This window comes from Notolepis coatsorum (genome assembly GCF_963971535.1).
Source record: "Notolepis coatsorum genome assembly, chromosome: 17".
Classification (NCBI taxonomy): Eukaryota; Metazoa; Chordata; class Actinopteri; order Aulopiformes; family Paralepididae; genus Notolepis; species Notolepis coatsorum.
Genome location: NC_140181.1, coordinates 25,757,628 through 25,764,220, shown reverse-complemented (window position 1 = coordinate 25,764,220; position 6,593 = coordinate 25,757,628).

The following is a 6,593-nucleotide window of genomic DNA, read 5'->3' as shown; positions in this document are numbered from 1 at the left end:
AATGGGAATGTACTTTGCTGTAATAAAATAAGAATGTCCAAAACATAGTTAGGTCTCCACTGCATGCATCAACATTTACAAGCGTGGAAACCCTGTTAACTTCCGCAATGTTTTTTGATGATGAACAGTACATTATAACTCCTCAAGCTAAATTAGAACAGTGTACTCAGTAGAGTGCAGACCTCCGCCTACTTTCCACATGCAACATTTGACCGGGTAGATGACAGAAACAAGAGTCGTCGACATTACCAGTGGCACTTGAGGAAAGGTCACAGGGTCACCAACATCAATAGGGTTTCACCCTCTAAGGGTTATGAATACAGAACATGTTGTCAGGAGATAAGCTCATTTAAAAATAGAAGGTTTTGGCATGATGGGGGCTTGTTAACCCACTAGAAAATGAATGGCAATCCGACCATTACTTTTTGAGATATCTTGTTCTCAGTTTGGCCTGATGGTGGCGCTGGAGGAAAGGTTATGCTGGGTCACCAAAAGGAACATATTTCTGTAGATGTGCAATACAGATTTTCCTCTAGGGGTCATAAATGAGCACAGGAAATTCCATGGCTATCTGGCCATTACTTTTCGAGATTTGTCGCTGACAGACACACACAATCAATATGTCATGCATGAGTGTAGCTGCAGCCATGTTATCCGAACTTCTTCTGTTTACTTTGTTTTTGTTTTAAAGGTATGGTGAAATGGATTCACCTATGACCTTCTTTTGTTTAATTTCTTATTGATTATGTATTTACATTTACATTTACATTTAGTCATTTAGCTGACGCTTTTATCCAAAACGACTTACAAGTTCTGTACGACAAGTCATCAGGAAGGGCACAACTCTATCAGCTCAGTAACAATGTTCATCAAAGTGTTGAGTGCTACAGTGTAGGTTAGTATATTAGTATATATATATATTTCTTAATTTTTTTCGTGTAAAATGAATGTATGTGATATATGACTGTATTATACTGAATGTTTCATATTTGTATGTGTATATCTGTGAGGACCCCAGGAAGAATAGTCAACACGTCGATGATGACTAATGGGGATCCTAATAAACATAAACACAGACAGAAACTACCGTTTTTGAGAGTAGCTAAGATTTAGTTGAGCTTATTTCATTGTAAAGTAGCTGTGTAGTAGACTACGTTCCCAGACACTGTGTGATGTCAACTGTGATACACACGTTGCATAACAGAGCCCCCATAAAACCAACACTACAACATTACAATACATTATAATATTATCATGGTTGTGGAGAAGCTCACACACGCACACACACACAAACACATATTCACAGCCAATTACATTGTTACCGCTGGAGTACGGTGGCCCAGATACAACACATGGTAGAAGTAGGAAGTCTTCTGACCCCAGATCAGCTATGCGATGTGGGTTCTGGCCTCCTGAGGCTAAACAACTATATTACCATGATAGTTGATAGTTACTACAGGCAAGATGGTGAAATTGGTCAAAATTGGTCTTTCCCTTCCAGTACTGGAAAATGGACACACACACACACACACACACACACACACACACACACACACACACACACACACACACATATGAACACACACACAAATATGGTTCATCTTGACTCTGCTGTCGCCTGGCATGTGGTAATGTTTAAACTGTCTTCAAGACAAAACTCAGGCCCTGTCCCCTACTGCCATTCTGTTAAAGTGCCTTTCTTTCTTTCTTTCTTTCTTTCTTTCTTTCTTTCTTTCTTTCTTTCTTTCTTTCTTTCTTTCTTTCTTTCTTTCTTTCTTTCTTTCTTTCTTTCTTTCTTTCTTTCTTTCTTTCTTTCTTTCTGTCTTTGCATCTTTCTCTCTAAAATCTAATCCACTGTAGAAAAATATATAACTCCCACTTTCTCATCCCTACAAATGTGTCTCCCTTTCTCCCTTTCCCCCTCTAACCCTACTCCACCCCCCTCTGTCTCCCTTTCTTCTCACTCTGTCGCACTCTGTATCCCCCCTTCCTCTCTCTCCTTCTCTCAGTTGCCCTCTCCTGAAGTGTTCTCTCTATCTCTGTACATTCCTCAGTAACTAGGAAAGTAAATATCCAAGCAGGAAAGCAGCTTTCATCCAAGAAGCATTGCTGTTTCAATGATGCTACCCTGTGTCTCAGCATGAGTCCAACCTCTCTGATGAAAGGCATCATAAACCACAGCCGCACGGTCCGCCCACACCTTCTAGAAATGAGCATGTGAAGAAGAAAAAAACAGTAGTTTCAGCAGCATCTTTATGTCTCCCATTATTTTTATATACCTGTATTTCATTGTGCTGTTGTTGTGTAAACAGAATGCATATTACAGCCAGGTGAGGGGGGGGGGGGGGGATACCACACAGTCTAATTGAAAACAGTTAAGAGCTGGTTGGGAATTACTTTTGTAAATTGCCAACTATTGTGCATTTCAAACAATGGACATCATATGTAAACCGTATCTTTGAATGTGAGTTTGACTCTTACGAGTTGCAGAAAGTGTTTGTTGGTGTACAAGTCAGTGGGGTCGAAAGTCAGTTCTCAAATGAATGAATGAATTGATTAATTGAATAATTAATAAACAAGCCTCTCTATGTAGTATATCAACTATACTGTTGAAAAAAGATCGAGCTGTCCTGCATATGGCCTGCATATGAGTAATACATGGGAAACAAGGCCGACGAACTCGACTGTAGAATCGCATCACAGCGGGACATCAGGGAATGCTGTACAATGATTCTAACGGAGATCTGGCTATCACCAATGATCCCAGACGAGTCGGTGCAGCCAGAGGGGTTCTCCCTGTACCGGAGCGATAGAACAGCGGGGAAAGAAAAAAGGTGGGGGCGTTTGTTGTCTTGTTAACAACAAATGGTGCACGGACGTCCAGGTCGCGTCACAACACTGCTCAACAAGTCTGGAACTGCTTATCATCAAGTGCCGCCCTTCTGAGGGAAATCTCCGCCATCCTTATGGCGGCGGTATACATCCATCCACGGCTGACGCTGACACTGACACTGAGCGAACTTTATAGTGAACTCAGCAAACTCCAGAATCAACACCCCGAGGCAGGTCCCATCATTGCAGGTGGCTTCAACCACTGCAACTTGAAGAAGGTAATGCTGAAGTATTACCAACACATATCCCGACAAGAAATGGAAAGACTCTGGACCATTGTTACACCACAATCAAAGACGCATACAAGACCGGCTTTCGGCAAGTCACAAAAAAATAAATAAAAAAGTGTATTGACTACAGCTTGGCGTTTAACACCATCGTGCCTGCCAAACTGGTCCTGACACTGAAGGACCTAGGCCTGGACCACCCACCGTTAACTGGATTATGGACTTTTTAACGGGCAGGCCACAGGTGGTGAGGATGGGTGACAACATCTCATCCACTCTGATCCTCAACACCGGTGCGCCCCAAGGCTGCGGCCTTAGTCCTCGGCTGTACTCTCTGTTCACATATCTACAGCCACACACAACAGCAACAGGATTATCAAGTTTGCAGATGACACCACAGTCATCGGACTGATAAAGAACAATGATGAGATGGAGTACAGAGATGAGCTAGTCCAGCTGACATGTTGGTGCAAGGACAACAGCCTGGCACTGAATGCCAGCAAGACTAAGGAGCTCATCGTGGACATCAGGAGACATCAGGAAATCACTCCGCCATCAGCCTGGATGGGACACCAGTGGAGGTCGGCAAAACACCTGGACAAGAGGCAGGGGAACTATGTGAGAATGCTATTCATTGACTACAGCTCAGCATTCAATACCATAGTCCCCTCCAAACTTGTAGCCAAGCTCAGGGACCTGGGCTTGAACTATGACCTCTGCCAGTGGGTCTTGGACTTCCTGACGGGCAGACCCCAGGTGGTGAGAGCAGGCAACTGCACCTCCTCATCCATCACTCTCAACATAGGGGCCCCCCAGGGCTGTGTTCTGAGTCCCCTCCTCTACTCCCTGTACACACATGACTGTGTGGCACAGTGGAACAACAACACAATTAGCAAGTTTGCTGATGACACAGTAGTGGTGGGCCTGATCTCTGCAAACGATGAGAGGGAAGAGGTAGAGGACCTGGCGTGGTGTTGTCGGGAGAACAGCCTCCCCCTGAATATCAGCAAAACTAAAGAGATGATTGTGGACTTTAGGAGGTCGGGGGGCAGGGACTACAGCCCCCTCAGCATCGACGGGGCACCGGTCGAGAGAATGAACAGTTAAGTACCTCGGAGTCCACATATCCATGACATGGAACACACACATTGACAGTGTAGTGAAGAAGGCACGGCAACACCTCTACATCCTTAGGCGCCTAAGGAAGTTCAAAGTGAGTCAGAAGATCCTTAAGAACTTCTACTCGTGCACAATAGAGAGCATCCTGACTGGTAACATCACCTCCTGGTTTGGGAATAGCACCGCACAAGACCGCAGCAGACTACAGAGAGTGGCCCGTTCAGCCAAACGCACAATTGGTGGTGGGCTTCCCACTCTCCAGGTAATTTATAACAAGCGTTGCAGGGCCAATGCTAAGAGAATAATCAAAGACTCTAGTCACCCAAACAACTGCCTCTTTGAACTGCTGCGGGCAGGCAAGTGCTACCGGAGTCTCATGGCCAGTACAGAGAGACTCAGACGGAGCTTCTATCCCCAGGCCATCAGGATGCTCAATGACAATGACACTATGTAATAACACTATGTAACAAACCATCAAATACACTCACTGCACACACATCCACATGTACACACTCACTTTAAACAAACACTCACCTTATCACTCACTTTACTCAATTTAGACACTTTAACACACTTTATATTTATCTATTATTAACGAGATTTACTCTACATTCATACCTCATTTGCACCCTACCCTAAGTTTTGTACCTCATCTCATTTCTGCATTGTACCTCACTGTTACTCATTTTACTCTGTATTGTATATATGTATATTGACTGAACATTCCTTTACTTACTTTTTACTTACTTTTTTACTGTATGTAGGACACTCTCAGGGGCTCATATAGAAACAAGCATTTCATCATAAAGTATTCTGTATTTTATTATGACAAATAATAAACAAACTTGAACTTGAAACTGCTTCCGGTTCCTAGGACTCCCAGATCTCTGATGACCTAAGGTGGACCTACAACACGGAGGTCATGCTCAAGAAGGCCCACCAGAGCCTCTAGCCCCTGCGGTGCCTCAGGAAGTGTGGCATAAGCACACAATGGCTCGTGAACTTCTACCGAGGCACCGTAGAGAGCGCACTGACGAGCTGTATCACCGTGTGGTATGGCAACACCACCATTCAGGATAAGAAAGCCATCCAGAGGGTCGTGAGGACGGCAGAAAAGATCATTGGGTGTTCACTGCCATCCATCGAGGAGATCCATGAGTCCAGGTGTTGGAACAAAACCATCTCCATCATCCAGGACCACAAACACCCGGGACACTAAGTGGTCGACGGTATCGCAGCATACAATCTAATACAAACCGGTACAACAACAGTTTCTACCCACAGGCAGTAATGCCTGCTGAGCAGTTAATCCATCAATTACTGTACTCAAATGCTGCTACAATGCTCAGCCACTTTACTGCACCCTCCTGCATCAATATAATGTGCAATTATTACCTTGTCTGTGTACTTATCTTTATTAAATTTTTTATTTCATTTAATTATACTTAGTTGTATTTATTTTTATTGCACATACCGCAGACAGTTGATTGTTTATTGTATAAATACCTTTTATTCTGTAAATTGTTGCTTTTTATTCTTTGATGCTGTGGAGCAAACAAAGAGTAAGAATTCCATTGTACTTGTTGCATCAAATCTGAATCTGAATCTGAATCTGAATAATATATATATATATATATATAATTTACTCCATTGACTTACATTGCCACTGCTAATGCTAATGATAACAACGCTTGATAATGTGAGGATTCGCCTGTTCCCTGAACTTTTCCCTGTCTACTCTCCCTCACCAGCCCCCACCCTTGCGATGATTTACTCTCCTCTACTCTTCACCAGCCTCCACCCTTGGACTACCTTCACGCAGCTGTCATAGTTTATGATTAGCGCCCCAGAGGGCTTTATATACCTGGACCTCCCTTCCAGGCCTGGTCGGGTCGTTCTGTATCTGTGTTCACTCTGTGTTCATGGAGTTCTGTACGTTACCATCCTGTACGTTACCATCACCTGCCGCGTCTCCGGCGTGAGACGACGTGCCAGCCATCACCACCTGTCGTCGTGCCTGGAGTGGGACACCGCCTTCGCTCTCTAATTCTCTACGGGAGGTTGCCAGTGTTCCCACTCCAGACGTCAAGCCGGCGCGTCATCGCTCCCTATTTCCACGGGAGGATGGCGCCTCTTCCCCCTGGCCTCCACTGTCGGGCCCCTGTACCAAGTCAAGTCAAGTCTCCGTGCCCGGCCCCCCCGAGGAGGAGGAAGAGGATCTCCGTGCCTGGAGTGGGACACCGCCTTCGCTCTCTAATTCTCTACGGGAGGTTGCCAGTGTTCCCACTCCAGACGTCAAGCCGGCGCGTCATCGCTCCCTATTTCTACGGGAGGATGGCGCCTCTTCCCCCCGGC